Source organism: Amblyomma mixtum, chromosome 7 (assembly GCF_055824585.1).
Source record: "Amblyomma mixtum isolate Tamu chromosome 7, ASM5582458v1, whole genome shotgun sequence".
Taxonomy (NCBI): Eukaryota; Metazoa; Arthropoda; class Arachnida; order Ixodida; family Ixodidae; genus Amblyomma; species Amblyomma mixtum.
The window spans coordinates 95,154,631-95,171,169 of record NC_143018.1 but is presented as its reverse complement, the minus strand read 5'-3'; the positions used below and the strand labels follow the sequence as shown (position 1 = coordinate 95,171,169).

At 50.1% G+C, this 16,539-nt stretch overlaps 1 protein-coding gene across 3 annotated transcripts in view; it reads right to left on the bottom strand.

Annotated features, from left to right (window-relative positions):
- Positions 1-16,539, bottom strand: part of LOC149336900 (ATP-binding cassette sub-family C member 2-like) — a 166,994-nt gene that overhangs the window by 99,717 nt on the left and 50,738 nt on the right. The window contains exon 1 of one of the 3 annotated variants that reach the window (XM_089553193.1): positions 12,768-12,942. The exons of the other annotated variants lie outside the window; for them this stretch is intronic. The gene's annotated coding sequence lies outside the window, so the exon portion shown is untranslated. Of the gene's footprint in view, positions 1-12,767; positions 12,943-16,539 lie in introns of those variants that run through there. 3 annotated transcript variants of the gene reach the window in all.

Below are 16,539 nucleotides of genomic sequence, written 5' to 3'. Positions count from 1 at the left end.
GCAGCTGACTTCGTCAAGGAGGCGACCTCCATAGAAAAGTCTCTTGACATGAGGGCCAGGCAGTGCGACCGCACAACAGCATCCATGCTCACGGCCACTGCGGAGGGAGCCATGATGAATTCGGCAGAACCTCTACGTCAGATTAATCGATCCATCGTGCGAGAAGAACTGGCGAAGCTCTTTCCAGCTAAGGTACAGCCTCACGTTGCAAAGCTTGCTGACATTGTTCGCAAAGAGGTGCAACAAGCTTTAGGTACGAGCACACCACTACCTCTCCCAAGCCCTGTGCAGCCACAGCACCCAAATCAACAAAAGGTCACAACTACTAAAGGCGCTACAGAAGGTCACAACCGCTTGGGACGGCCCAAAGATGCGTACTGCAGGGGGACATTTGATCACACCTACTGTAACATGCATGTTGCGGTCAACCGTGCTAGGCCAAACATTCCTGTCAGCTTTCGTCGTGCTAGCCGAGTGCTCCCGGGACGTTATACTCGGCATAGATTTCCTGGCCGAAAACAGCGCCGTTATTGATCTGCAATCGCAGTCTGTCAAGTTCTCGACCGAGAAGACCATATCCGTGGATAGTGTTCTCCCAGAGGCGCTGCACATTCTAGACGTACACATGACTATGACTCCATGTTACTGTGTAATGGAAACCATCGGCTCAAAGAACATACAGAAAATTGAGAGCGTCGTGGAAAGCAAGCAGCTGTTCCTTGTGGACAGAGGAACTGACGCTGGCATGGCAGTTATATTCCTCAAAAATACCAAGGTCAGCGTTCTTCTCAGAAATTTAAGCAACGAACACCAACGCCTTAAAGGGACCCTGAAAAGCTCTTTGCCAAGGTTAGCAAAAGCCCACGAGAGATCGGTATTCCATCACTTGTCGCCGCACCGCAAAAATTGTTAAGCGAACTCCATCAACACCGAAGATATCGCCGATTAAAAATGATGTTCCTCCTCTCCCCCACATACCGCCCTCAACTCATACACGCGGGGCTCGCTCCGAAAAAGAAAAAAGAAAAGACGGGCCGATGCTCCGCCCATGCATACGTCAAGCAATGGCGCTCTGCTTGTTTACTTCCCGTGGTCGTAGACACATGTGCGAAAGTGAGTGCGATTCACTGCGGTGCGCTGTTGCGAACGGCGTCGCAACGTCCGATCGCATCTCGTCGCCTGCGTGCAACTTGCTAGCTGTCAACGACGAGCCGCGCGCTGCAGACGCAACGACGGGAAGCGGGAGCCAAAGCGAGTGCGGAGAGCGGCAGCGTCGTGATGACGTACAGCGCGCTCCTCAGGGCGCTCGGGGCCGAGCCACGCCGGGCCGGCCTGCCAGCCTTGATGCCGGCCGCCGGCGAGTGAAAAACCCGCTAGTATTGCTTGTTCACGTTTATAGCAAGCCCTGGGATAGATGCATGTCAAACATGCATCACTTCTGACGGTCGTTGGCCAATACGGAGCTGATCGTAAAAGTGATGAATGCGATACTAGCAAATTTCATCCCATAGCAGCTTTGGTGCTGCTGTGGCGCTTCGCCTGCCGCCTGCTAGCTCCGTTGCTGAAGGCGTCGTGGAAATCGAATGTATATTCTATTATGGGACGAGTTCGCAGTAAAGCGATGTGAAGAGTAGGCATTTTGATATAGCGCAAGCGACTTCCGAAGCGCCGTCAGCCGCGACTTCGATGCGAAACCATTAGGTCTAGCGACGACTAGGGCAGCCTGGGACCAGCGCGCAGTTCGTCGCCCGGCGTTGCCGCAGTCGGTGTCGTTGCCAAAAGATCCACTTTCGAACAGACATGTTGTCGTTGCTCGAATCTAGGAAGCATCATCTCTGGTAGAATGGCTGTTTTGTATTTCCTTGTGCGAACGTCAAGTACTACGCCGAGCATGCCGGCCGGCCGACCGGCCTGGATCAGGTCCGCCGGCGTCATAAAAAATGAGCTAAAGAGTGTTCTTGACGTAAATAATAAACCCTAGGCCGAGAAATGTGAAAAATGTGCCATTTTTGAGGATCGCTGACCAATACTGAGCTACTGGTAAAGGTAACAACTGTGATACGAGCAAATTTCTGGCCACAACCGCCTTCGAGCTGCCGCTGGCCTGACGTTGGGGTCCGGCTCGCCTGGCGCCCGCTCGCTTCGCGGCTGAAGGCGTCGCGGAAAGTGACCATACTATTACTTTACTGTGAGATGATGCTGTTGACTGTAAAGCGATGTGTAGAGTAAGCCTTTTATTATAGCCCAGGCGACTCCCGAAGCGCCGGCCACTGCGGCTTGACGCGAAACGAGCTATAGGCCTAGCGACGACCACGGCAGCCAGGCAGCAGCAGAGCTCGTCCCTCGGAGAGCCCGCGAGCGGTGCCGTTGCCGAAAGCTCCCAACATAAGCAGGCATGCTTTGTCGCTGCTCGAGTATAGCTGGTAGTCTTTCTGATGACGATCGGTGCGGCACGCCGTCCAAGTTTTCGCACATGTGTCTCCTGATTGCTGCTCGAACGGCATAGATCCGGAGCTCGAGGCGCGGCTGCGTGCAGCCACCGCTGAGATGGGCTTCGAGCCTTTCAGTACACGCCATACCGAGACCCACAGGGCGACGACAGCACCGATATATATAATTCTAGTACGCTATAGCAGCGACTCGTCTGCGCAGCTAGGAAATTCGCTAAAGGCGGGCGCCAAGATTCGACGAGAACACATGCTTTTGTGAGCAGACGGATTTCCTTCTTTACCGGAAGTACCACTTTAATTTCAAGAAATGCGCTGGATTCTTACCTCTGTATACGTGTGTTTTAAAAAATAATAAGCAATCAATAAAATAGTATTTCAAGGAGCATCAGTGCTCAGTTTCAAATGAAATATTGCAAAAATTGCGCGTGACGTCAATTGGCAGAGCCAATGAGAAGGGTCGCCCAGTCCATGGCCAAGGCTGCCCAGTTTACGTCATGTGGTAGGGGCGGGTAAAAACGCGCGGTGAGGTGTCGCCCTAATCGGCTGTGAGCGGCAAGTTTGAAAAATTGTTTGTAAATTATTGGTTCCACGCGCAGCTTTCTGAATCAGACTAGAATACTCGCAGAGACCACCTCTACAGCGTTGTTGCAATAAAATATGATTGAAGAAACCATTTCAGGGTCCCTTTAGCAAGGGGACGACTAGGGCGTATATTGACGCTCATAATGAAACTAGGTGTGTGCGCAGTTGCAACTGCTTCGAAAACTGAGCACGACAGACCTGCTGGTGTTAAGTGCGACTTTAACCCAACCCTGCCGCGCTCTCAGCGAGACAAAGTGCGGGAACTACTCAAAAGCTACCGTGGTGCGTTCACGTCGTCGCCACGCGTCGGGCGGACGCGTCTTCCGAAACATCGCATTATTGCTGAATAAAATGTCACCAATCCGAAAGTAACCTTATCGGGTGTCTACTAAAGAACGTGAGGCTATCAGCACACAAGTGAAAGAAATGCTCGCAAACGCCGTTATTCGCCCTTCTACGAGCCCGTGGGCGGCACCTGTAATGCTTGTGAAGAAGACGGCACGTTACAATTCTGTGTTGACTACCATCGGTTAAGTAAAGTCACTCAAATGGACGCGTATCCACTGCCCAGAATTTACGACACCTTGGATCGTTTGTAGAACACGAGATATTTCTCCTCCATGGACCTGCAGTCTAGATATCAGCAAAATGAGGTATACGAGAGGGACCGCGAAAAGACGGCATTCATCTCTCCATACGGGTTATACGAACTTCAGTTGATGCCATTTTCCTTGTTCGGCACCCGCGACTTTTCAAAGGCTCATGGATACCATTCTTGTGGATTTGAAGTTGCAAACCTGTCTGGTCTACCTAGTCGACGTCATCGTTTTTGCACCGTCTTTAGAAGGGAACCTGCGTCTCCTCGAGGAGGTATTTCAGGCCGTAAAGTCATCAGGCCTTACTTTAAAAGGCGCAAAATGAAGTTTTGCATAGGAAGAGTCTTAAACCATGTCGTGAACCAAGAAAGGGTCCTTCCACATCCCGAGACAACATCCGACATTGCTAATTTTCCACCGCCGCATGACCGTAAGGCAGTTCGTCACTTCCTCGGGCTATGCTTGTATTAACGCCGCTTCGTGGCGAATTTCGCTAAAATTGCCTCATCCCATACTGATCTGACAAAGGTGCATGTACCGTTTAAGTGGGAACCACTTTAGCAGAAGGCGTTTCAAGAGGTTCAACGCCGCCTGTAGTAACCTCCCGTGCTGGAGAACTTTGATGAACTTTGATGATGCCAGCAACGTTGATATGGGCGCTGTCCTCGTTCATGTTCAGCGGAACCAACAACGTGTCATCCCTAATGCCAGCCGCGCACTATCGAAGAGAGAAGCCAACTACTCTGCCTCTGTAAAAGAATGCCTCGCCATCGTATGAGAGTTTCGCAGTTCAGACCGTAACTTTATGGGCGCACTTTCAAAGTAGTGACCGATCATCACGCACTATGCTGGCTCAATAACCTAAATGATCCCTCCGGCCACCTCGCACGAATGAGCCTTCGACTTCAAGAGTTCAGTATCACTGTCATTTACAAATCTGGTCGCACACACGCACACGCCGACTGCTTATCTCGTGCTCCCGTGCTCCCGTGCAACCAGCTCCGGACGACGCTGCTGATAACGGTGAAGTATTCCTGAATGCAATACATATCAGTGATTTCGCCAATCCTCAACGCCCCGGCACCGATCTCCGCGACATAATTCGCTATCTTGAAGGTGCCAGCAGGAGAGTTCCTAAAACCTTCAGATGCGCTTTTTCGTCTCTCTGCATACGTAATGGTGTTCTCTTCAAGAAGAATTTCGCTGCTAACACTAGGCAATATTTGCTGGTCGTCCCCGTGAACCTACGCAACTAAATTCATGCCTACCATGACGAACCAGCTTCCGGCAGTCTTGGTATTACTAGAACACAGGTCAGAATTCGGGACAAGTGCTACTGGCCGCGCCTCGCTCCTGCCGTTGCACATTACGCCCGCACTTGCCTGGATTGCCAGCGCCCCAAGGTTCCGCCCGTGAAGCCAGCCGGATTCCTCAAGCCCATCGTGTCGCCTTCGCAAGCGTTTCAACAAGCCCGCATGTACTTGCAGGGACCCGTTCTTATATCAGGCTCCGAAAAAAGGTGTATAATAGTAGCCACTGATCATCTCACGTACTATGCGGGTACAGCATCTCTTGAAAGTAGCAGCGTCATCTTAGTGACCCAGTTCTTTGTTCATCGAATAACCTTACGTCATGGTGCTGCACAAGTTTTATTGCAGACAGAGGGGCTGCTTTTTCCTCTGAGCTCGGGCATCATATTCTAGTTTTCAGTCACACAGGACACCGTAGGGTGACTTCTTATCATCCCTAAACCAACGGTCTGACAGAATGTCTAAACAAGACGCTTGCAGACATGCTTTCAGTGGACGGAAACGTCGAACATAAAACCTGGGACGAGGTCCTACCCTACATCACGTTCGCGTAAAATATAGCCGTACAGGAAACCACCAACATGACACCATTTCGCCTCGCTTATGGATGTCAGGTGACAACCCTCCGTGCGATGCTGTCTCATGTCGACGACCACCCAAATAACGACGCTGCATCCTGCTAGCAACGCACCGAAGCTGCCTGCCAACTCGCACGGCTTGAATTCAGGACTAACAGGGCCAGGACGCACAATACTACAACCTACGGAGGCGGCATGTTGAGCACCCTTCAGGTGATCTGGTCTGGGTTTGGTCGCCAATACGACGACGCGGATTGAGTGAAAAGCTCTTGTGCCGCTATTTCGGTCCCTACCGAATCGTGCGACGTCTTGGGGTCCTGAATTTTGAAGTCGTCCCTGACAAGACTGAACAATTTCGACGACACCACCGCCCTGAGGTGTTCCACGCGGTTCGCCTGAAGCCCTACTATGCAGGGACCCCCTGCTTTCGTTTCAGCATCGGGTCGATGCTTTCAAAAAAAGGGGGCTAATGACGTCAGCGCTCATGTAGAAGAACGCGAAAATAAAAAAATAAAGAAGTGTGTTGTGAAAGAAGAGTTGTGGAAGCGCACGTCCAGGACTACGCCGCGGTTGACCATCGGGCGCTTAAAACCAACGCGAAAATATCCTGAGTGACGAACGCAAGGCTGTGAATCTCGCTGCCGGGAACTGAGCAGGTGGTTACCAATGAGGGTGGCCATCTCGAGCGAAGCCCTCAAAGTCCACGTTAAAGAACCCCAGGTGGTCGAAATTTCAGGAGCCCTTCACTACGGCGTCCCTCATAGCCTGAGTTGCTTTGGAACGTTAAACCCCAATAAACCAATAAACCAACCAATAAAAGTCCTCTATAGGCTCTTGCAGCTCACGCACATCTAGACGCCATGGTCGACTGGTTCCAACTCCCGGCAGAGAAAGCTTAAGTGCTACCAGTCGATGATCAGAAATGTACTGCGGCGTCGACGGCAAAGCAACAGCACTCGTCCGTGACAGGTGGGCGGAAAGCGCTTGAGGCACCTAAGCGTGGTATAGCCTGCTGGCCGACTCAACATGGCGCCACGTCCAACAAACTGCGGCCCGTGTAGGAGATTCTGCGCATCCACTAGCAAGAACTGCTGCACAAAGCGCTGAATATCACGAGCGTTCCAGTCCTATCAACCCCAGCCAGGCCCTTGCACATCAGTACAGGTGTCCAGAACGGAGTTAAAGTCACCCATTATGATTACGTGGCGCCCGTCGAGGAAAAACACGCCCAAGTTTTTGTAAAAGTCATTACTGTGGCTTGCGTTAGCCAGCGCGTATATACACAAGACGCGCACCCCATGAAAGTTAAAAATATAGCCAAAGGCTAAAACGCTACCAAACCCACCGTACGTTACATGGTGTTCTCGTAAAACAGCTCTGTTTAAAGTTAACACTCCTACTCCACCCGAATGCGTGTTGGGAAAGGAGAAGAAGCAGTCTAATTTGAAGCAGCATTCGAATGCTATTACATCAGACAGTGCGGCAAAATTTGTTTCTTGAAAGCAAAGGAAATCACAACCAACCGTTCGTGACAAAACCGTTCGCGCCTCTGTTTTCTTACGGAAACTACGGAAGTGTTGTGCATGTAATGTAATATAAAATCTGTTGTCATCTTAAAATAGTTTTGAGAGATTTAGATCACTGTGTGCACCTAGACGGCACCTCTAGGGTGCCACGCACTCCCATTGGGCATCTTCCAAGAAGGCCAGGATTTCTTGGAAGGCTGCTCCTTCCGGCGACCGTCTTGTGGACCGTGCGAGCTTGACGCCGAGCTGAGGCCGTGGAAAGACCCACGGGAAAGACCCACGTCACCGTCACAGTCATCAAGGTTAACTGTGAGTCCTAGACAACTGTCGACGTCTAGACTAAAGGTGACACTAGAAGCGTCTGTGTCATGGTCCGGGCAGGCCTGCACGGAGGACCGACTGCGCACAGGCACGGAGCCGCGTTCACCGCCTCCGGCAACTGCACATCCTTCCGAAGCACCGGCAGCTTCTTGACCGGGCCAGTTTGCCAAGCCAGTGCGCTGCAGACTTCAGAAGGGCCCGCCGTAGCCTCAGGAGCGCCCAATGCTCCGGTGGCAGACGTGGCGCAGGAGGCGCCACTGCGTCACCCGTAGGCACAACGACTGGAACTGCAGAAGGGTGGCAGCAAGGTCACGCTAGCATAAGAGCGTGTTTACTCCCCAGCTGAGGAAGGGGCCAAGGACGCTACAGCGCCCGCAGAATGGCACCGGGCACTGCGCCCTAAAATGTTCCGAAGAGCCACGCCGCCGAGAGACGCGCTGCATGCTACTGTAGTCGAAGGTGACTCGGTGGCCTGCAACCCGTCGTAATTTGAAACCGGGTTTTCGCTACTCATTTCCACGCTGACGAACCGAGTCCGGTGAGGACACCCCGCCGTGATCCCATCTGGCCCACGATGACGGAGAGGACCTTCCCATGCTGACTTAGAACCTGGACAAGCGCCTCGTTGGGAACATACGAGAGCAGGAAATGGGAGGCCACGGTGGTGACTTGTGGCCACACTGGAACAATGGGAACGCACTCGCTGCCGATGCCCAGGCAGCCGGCATGGCCTTGCCCATTGACATTAACTTGAAAGGACTGGGCGTCCATGTGCGGGGCACAGTACACTTCCGGCAATCCAACTATGGAGTCCACTGGGTCGACCACGGTCTCCGGACTTATCCCCGCAGGGACAACTACATTGAAGACAACAGCCTTCGAAGCACTCCACGTTGCAGAAGGCGCCATGGCTACTGAAGAAGACGCCCGTCGCGTGAAACACGCAGGAACGACAGAGAGAGGATAACTTTGACAGACTGCCCAGGAAGCACCTAGTACTTCAACTGGGCGCTTTGTGCCCATTTCTGCCGGTTACGCCGAGAACGACGATGACGGGCAAGGCAGAAGCGGGCGGCTAAGAGCTGCACTCTAAAACGACGCACTCTCTTATCCAAGTGAGACGATTCCTTGCGCAAAGATTTTGGGCCTTTTGACTCTCACACAGGTGCGAGGCTGATTACGTTCGAATCAGCGTATATATCCACCATTAAACTGCCAGTCACAACTTTGGTCAGCCATGAATCGGCAGTCGAGCCGTCAGCCAGCACATACTTGGTCATTTGCAGGGGCCGTTTGTTGTTGTTGTGACTGAGAGAAGGATGAAAAGGAAATTGTACGGGCCTGCCTACTGGCTCGAGCCAAACCACCACCGCTGCCACGTGCAGATAGAGGAGAGTTAAGAGAAAAGAGAAAAAGGAAAAGGAAAGAAAAGACGCGCGTCGCAGCAACAACTGCGTCGGCCGAAGCGGACGCTGCTGAAAAAACAGATAAGCGGCCGAAGCCGCGCTCGCCGAAGCGAGGACAGATACACCCCTGTTCGTAGAGGCCGCGCCGTTTCTAATGGGAGCGGGCACGCTCTACTCTGAATGTGCATGGGGGCCACACACCTCGTGGCCTCCTCCAAACGAAGACGCGTCCTTTGTGGCTTCACCATTCCTCTTTGAAGAGTTGGAGTGGCATGCTAGGTTCATCACCAGGCAGACCTCTCCTTTATTCATTAAAGTCTCTCTCTCTCTCTCCTTGAAGCACAATCCCATGGCAACGCGTTGTCGCAGGAGGCAGCAAACACGGAAGAGGCCACCGCACCCGGGCAAGGGTTGCACCACGCCACTCTACACCACTGAGCAGCGTTCATTCAGTATGATTGTTTAGAAGCCTCGTACGACAAAACGGCAACGCTTCGCATTGTACTTTTCAACATCATAATCATCAGCCTCACTACGTCCACTGGAGGAAGAAGGCTTCTCCCCTACCTCCAATTCACCCTGTCCTGTGCCAGCTGCGGCTACCTTATCCCCACCAGCTTGTTTATCTCATCCACCCACCTAAATTTGTTCCGACCCCTGCTACACCAGCCTTCCTTTTATATCCAGTCCGCTACACTTAACGACCATAGGTTGGATGGATTTAAACAACTTTATTTGGAAACTACTTTATTGCCTTACCCTCATATTACATGCCCTGCACAAGCGCATTTCTTCTACTTGATTTCAAATAGGATATATTTAACCCGCATTTGTTGCCTGGCTCACTCTGCTCTCTCCCTGTCGCTTAACGCTGCACCTATAATTTTCATTTCCGTAGATCGCTGCGTTGCCCTCAATTTAAAGGTGCCCTGTGACGTAGATAAAGCATGAGGTCTTTATTCTTTGTATGCAGAGTAAGGGACATTGCGAGTCCTGAACACACAATGAGATTGCCGAAGTCGTAATATTTGATATTTTAATCTTCGCCAGAAATACTTGTTTCGAGCCGATGGTGTCGCAACGCGGCGGCTATTTTCGGCAGCGGAAATGAGGTGGCATCCAGATTGGGCGCTGCCTTTCTCATTGGTTGGGCGTCCAGTTTGCATATTGTTCCTTTATACTTGTGAAATGGATCCAAAACATTGTCTTTGACAACTGAAAGCTTTTCGCATGCCACAAAAAGTGGGAAGAAGCAGTGAAAGTAAACGAAAACTGACAAGAATAAAGATAGGGGCGATACTTTCTATTCCGCTTCAAACCTTCGTGGGGGCCAGCGCTGCACAAGAAACGTTGGTTCCAACCACACCAAGACGGCAGCGAAAAAAAATTGGAGGGGGCTTCGCTTAAGCCTGGTAGGTTGCGAAAACGAGCGCAGCGCCTCTAACGGAAGGAACGCGGCGCGCCACGTCTAAAGAAGGAACGCAGTGCGGCGCGTTTACAGGTCACGCGTGGCTACGGGGCCGCCGCTGCGCGACGACTCGACTTAGTAGCCCATCTCTCACCCTGGTATGACGTCACGCTATGATGTCACTAGGCATGGCATGACGTCATAGGTCATTCTAAATTTCACGCGTGTCTACCGGCCGCCGCTGCGCGACGACTCGACTTGGTAGCCCATCTCTCACCCTGGTATGACATCAGAGGTCATTCTAAAGGGCAAACGTGGCTACCGGCGCCGCTACGCGAAAGGCCGTTCATGAGCGTAGTATTGCTTTCGCAATAAAAAGCCAGTCTACACACCTTGCCCAACATTGTGAAGAGAAAGGCTGGACAGGAGACGGGAGGAGAGTTTGGGGGGGGGGGGGGGGGGGTACTGCGGACAGCCTTCCAGTCCGACTAAAAAAGAAACATCGGGGAGCTTCCTTTGTAGTTAGTCACCCCTGCCCTGACTACGGCGATGCGTACACGACAAAGCAACAATTGCATGCACGCTTCCGCTGCGTGTGCGCTAGGTGCGGTTCTGATTGGTAGCGCCCAATCTCGGCACTGAGTGAGTGAAATGGGCGAGTGATATGCGTTTTCGTCTGAGCTTTCAAGTTTGAATTTTGAAAGTGTAATAACTTTCGTTTGCATGCTCTGATTTCAATAATTCTTTTTGCCCTGGTCTCTGGAACGGATGATGATTCCATTTAACGATACTAACCGGTACTGAGGAAATCATCGCGGTGCCCCTTTAAGTTGAACCCTGTTCACTAGCCTCCATGTTTCTGCTCCTTTGGCGAGTACAGGTAAGGTACGTCTCTTATACACATTTCTCTTGAGGGATATTGGTCGAATACAATTCATATTCTGATGAGAGAACCGGACAAATGCGCTCCATCACCATTCTTATTCTTCTAGTTATTTCCCTCTCGCAATCCGGATGTGCTGTTACTAGCTGCCCTAAGTATACGTATTATTTTACAGCTTCCAGTGTTTTGCTACCAGTTGTGAACTGCAGTTGCCTTGTGAGACTGTTGAACATTACACTGGTTTTCTGATAACTGATTTTTAAATATACTCATAATTGTAGCTTAAGCGTCGTCCACGCTTTCTGCTACAGTATATCGTAAAATCAAGCTGCGCTCCAATCCTGCATTAGGAAGTACCGTAATCGTCGGTCAGTTCTTTTTGCGGCATTTACGATTAATAAAATACATCGTTGAAGCAACCAGTGCAAAGGCAGTCTTTGAAAGCTTGCTCTTGCGAACACTACATGGAAAATATTGTGCTGCAGTGACGTTGCACGATTACTGCATCACACACAACATTAAAGGAGGACGATTTCTATCATAACTTTAACCTTTTATGATTCAGTTCCATGCCGCTTCTTTTGTTTCTCATGAAATTTTTAGGGCTTAGTAAAGGCGCGAATGCCACACAATGATTAGCTATATATAACTAGAGTATTTCCTCTGAACTTTCCGTGTTTAGTGTCGTGCCTGCGATAAAGAGCATGAAAATACGAAGCAAGTTTTCCTGTACATCAAGTTTCCAGCAAATACAAAGCATTGTCTGAATTACAATGGTAGCTTAGCTCTTAATTTCCCATCGCTACGGATGATGCATATGATTCTGATCTACACTGCAGAAAAGCATTTGCATGGTTTCCAAAAATCAGATGGCCAGATGCATCTGGCAATGATGTAACGAGAGCATAGAGCACCGACATTGTTAGGTTCGTAAGGTGCTCTAGTGTTTTATGCAGACTTTTTTTCAGGCATTTTGCAGTAAATTTTTCTAAACAGATTGCATGCTTTTCTGCAGGAATAACAGCTTAGATACGCGGCATAAACTATTTTAATATTTCATTGCAGTGTAATACTGTTGCGTTTGAATTGCAATCACCCGCTCCTCCTTCATGGCGCCGAAGGACCTGCACTGTTTTCTAAATACTAAATAAATGCATAATTGCTGATTCGCTTAAATATATCAGAAAAGTATATGGATACACTAAAATGTGGGACATTTAATCAATTAGCGGCTTGTAAAACAATCAGGAACATATTTTTAAATTCTTTCAAAGAGCATCTAAAAACAACTCCGTGGCACGAACGGGGGAACTTGTAAAGAAGATGAAACAATTCAGCGTATCTGTATGGCAAATCAGATGAACTCAAGCGCTTTGTCGGGATCATGAAGTTGTGGACCTAAAACCCGGGGGTCGCAGATCAAAACGAAGATATTGCTTCTGAACCTCATTCATTTTTAAAACATAAACCTTGCGAACTTTTCCCATGCACACAAGGTGGTCCCAAGAGAGTAGTTTTTTACTTCGTCGCCAGCAAGAACTAGACCAAAATCAGTTGATAACATCTGTTTCTTCGCGATCAAGCGCTGACAAGACTCTAGTGTTGAAATGCCCACGGCAACAAAGGTCCCTCAACACCCGTCTACATCGCATATCGTTGCTTAGTAGTCTCATACAAAGGAAGCTAGAAAAACGAAGATGCACCTACGTGGTTGCCTCCGAATTTTGTGCCCCTCCAGTGATGTCGGTGGAGAAACGACTCAAGAGCTGTACACTCCTAGAGCAGGCTGAATCAAGTAGTCATTGCCACCGAAACAAAAAATCGTTTTTCTCATGACACAGCGCACGCCGTGAACTGCTTTCGTTCGACACCAAACTCAAAACGCGTCTACTACTTGCACATGCGCATGACGACAAAATGCTGCCAGGTGCACGTCGACACTCGTACTAGCCTTGTAATGGTGGCCCGTTTCCGTTCCTGCACAGACTGAAGAAAAAAAAACGCAGAGGCATGAAAGCTTCCAAATATCATAAAAAAAACGAATACTTCTGGAAAAACAAGTACTTCACCTAGCTCAAAGTTAGCCTTGTATTGTGACGTAACGGAACCTGTTGCCAGCGCGCCCGCAACGTGGCTTCACTCAGAGGTCGGCGCACACCTGTTAGCCCCAAAAGCGCGGCAGTCCCGGCATGCACATGTGCTTTATGCTGACTAAAACTGCGTCGTATTTTGAACACGATGAGAGAACTCCGCTTTTGAATGAGCGTCCGATGTTCCGACTCCTGCTGTATGTGCTGTCTAACGCCGCCGTATTTTTATTGAGCTAGACTATACGCGAATCGTTAGTGATGTGCACGTGCCTACAGCTGTTGCCGTTTGCTCACGGGGCACATTGGTGCCAGTGTGCTAGTAACCAGCCGTGGCTCCACTTAACATAACATATGAAAACAGCTTGGCGAACGCTGCCTTATGTTCCCCGGAAAAGCGCTGCTCTATGAAGCGCCTTCATATGGCCTCTATCTCTCTGGACGAATTCGGCGCGGTTAATGGCCTTGAAAGGCAAATACTGAGAAGCGCATGATACGAAGAGACGTTTCCCACGTTTCGCTGTGTTTACCTATGATACCTGGACAGATGAATACAATAGAAGACATTGCCCTCAGCAGCGCAAGTGACAAGCGGAGAATAACAATACGCAGTCTCGCATGTCAACGCTCTCATGCTGACGTGTATAAGCATGCTAGAAATAGGTCGTAAACAGCAGAAATGTGATCCTGACGCACGCTTCGTCTGTTGCCGCGTCCAGCTTTGCGGCGCTGTACAGGTGCCGACAAAAGTTTTTCGCACTTAGAAAGCACGAAAAAGCTGAGCGTCCTGGTTGTCTGGAATCGCGCACCTAACATTAACGGGGCACACAGAAAAGCTTCATGCAATTCCGTCGCTACTGAATTTGGATTCAATAGGTACCTCTGGGTATGCTGATGTTTGTCCGCGTCAAAAACCTGGTTTAATCTTCCATTAATTGCACTGAAAACATCCATCGCCTCTGCATTCAAACTCGTGATGTCTACACCGTAAATGACTCGATTATCAGCGCTGGGAAGTGCATCGCGGGGTAGAGAGGCATGTCGGATACCCGCAAAAAAAAAAAAAAAACTGCCGACGCACTGCTGTTGGCCTGGGAAACCGGTCGGTGATGACACCTCATTCGTTTCACTTTTTTTCCTTTCGATAGCGTATAAAAGGTACGTTATCAGTTTAAGTGGTGTATTTGTCACCAAAAGGCAGTAACCCAACGCTAGAGACCAAATTCAATTTTTCGGTGCCCCTTATGACGGGCACTTTTAAGTTCGCGCAAAGAAATACCCAACACAGACGACTTTTTCACGGCATGCTTAGACTGCCATAACCTTGCATTTTTTTCAAGTTCCTGTGTTCCGATTGGCTGCGGACCCCCGTACTCAGAAATTGCCTCGACATTTAACATCTTGTATCAAATAGGACTGTAGTTCAGAATGGCGCAAAAGACACACACACAGGAAAAAAGGGGATGCGCCATTCTGAACTACAATCATGAACCAACTAGCCCCAAAGCAAGTTCTTCTGCAACTCAAATAGGACGCTGCCTCACCGCTGGCGCCTTGACGGAGGAAAGCCTTCTCCTTGTCCAAAAAAATCGCACTGCACTCTAGGCCCTTCTCTTGTTCGAGTGGTAAAAAGCAGCTCCATCTTGGGACACTCGAACGCATTGAACACCTGTAAACCAGCGGTGACCTGTTTCTCTAAGGCAGTGGCTAGTAGCAATATGACGCTCCCGGGCTAGGTTTCATCTCGGTCAGGGCCTCGGCGTTTCGACGCAGGCAAAATGAGACACTACCCGCGTTCTCCGACCTAGAACCACGCTAAATAAGATAACATAACAAAAGAACACGCTTGAGAAGAGTCCTTTACAAGCTGCACGGCAGCAACAGAGCATATCGAAGAAAAAGCGCTATGCCTGGACATTACAGCCGCAAAAAGTGGGATTCAACAAATAGGCTGTAGCCGCCAAAAGGGCTATGTGCATTAAATGGTATATTATGCGAAGCATATTACTAGAGCTACACTACCGCCCGTCGAGCGCGGCGGTGGAGCTACCATTGACCTTTAGCGTGACCACGTGACACCACGTGACAACATGACGTCACAACAGAGGAGAGATGGGCTGCCGGCTCGCGCGGTCGGCCGCGGCGGTGGAGGCTCCACATCAGAGGCGCTGCAGCTGACCACGTGACGCTACAGCAGCGGTATAAAGCTGAGCATGCCTCGCTCTCCGGGCACTTACGAGGCCGCCAGGTGTTGGGATGCCGCCTAGAGGCAGGGCTCATTTTGAACGAGAAGCGGAAGCTTCAGCGTGCCACAGAGACCGATGATCCCGTATATAGCTGCCACGGCAATCCTTGCTACACTTCTAGAGGTTGTATTAAAATGACCAAGTATTCAACCAAGGAAAGCCATGTATTACCAAGCCTAGCCATCAATATGCTTCGCATCTGACTAGGCTTAACCTTAGCTAAGCCTCAGCCATTTTTGTTATACGGCGCCAATTCCTAGCAGCTAAATCGGTCTGCATGAGTTGTGTACGGTCCGTTTCAGTGCATTGGCACTTGCTGCATGAAAGAGCAGGTGGTGCCCCCCCCCCCCCTTTTCATCGTCATCGTCGTCTTTCTTATACTTTATTCGATCGCTCTCAGCTTCCATATTCACAGTGCTGGTAGAGCTGTACTGTCACAGTGAAGCTAACCGTATGAGTCAAGAGAAAAGGAGCGTCGTGTGTAGCTACCGAAAGCAGCTGTGTTTGGGCTTTTGGGGAGAACACGCTTCCCCTGCGCCGGAAAATGCATTGTGTGCCCGAACACAAAGGTGCAAAGGCGGCCCAGACAGCCGAACGCGTCGCTGCGGCCGAACTAAAGCGAAAGAAAACTAATCGTGTACTGTACCAGTACTAGAGAGACGCTAGGTGCGCTTGCGAGCTGCAAGAAGAAAAAAGACTGATGGCGCGGGCACGTCAAGCTGCGAAAGCAGCCTGGGAGACACAGCGTGCTGTCCAGCGTGTTGCCCAGAGTAAAACTCTCTAGAGATTCTACCGGCGCCTTGCGCTTCCATATTCCGCTGCATGACATATCTTGAGGGTAGCAAGCTGCGTGTGTCCACGGAAAGGAGGAAAGGACTACGCTAGCGCACAGGTCAAGGTATCTATCTGCATTCGCTGGTAATTGTTGCTATCCACATGGTCAGATCGCTAATGGGTCGAGTAGTTACCTCTGACGTTTTACCTTGGAACATGACACAATGTAGGAGGATATGCCACACAGACACTTATCGTATAATGCGCAGGTTGTAGACCAAGATACACAATCGCTCACAAAAACAAAGAGAATAGCACCACAATGACTTGCGGCTGCCCATACTGGCTTATTTCGCAAAGCAAATGATCAAG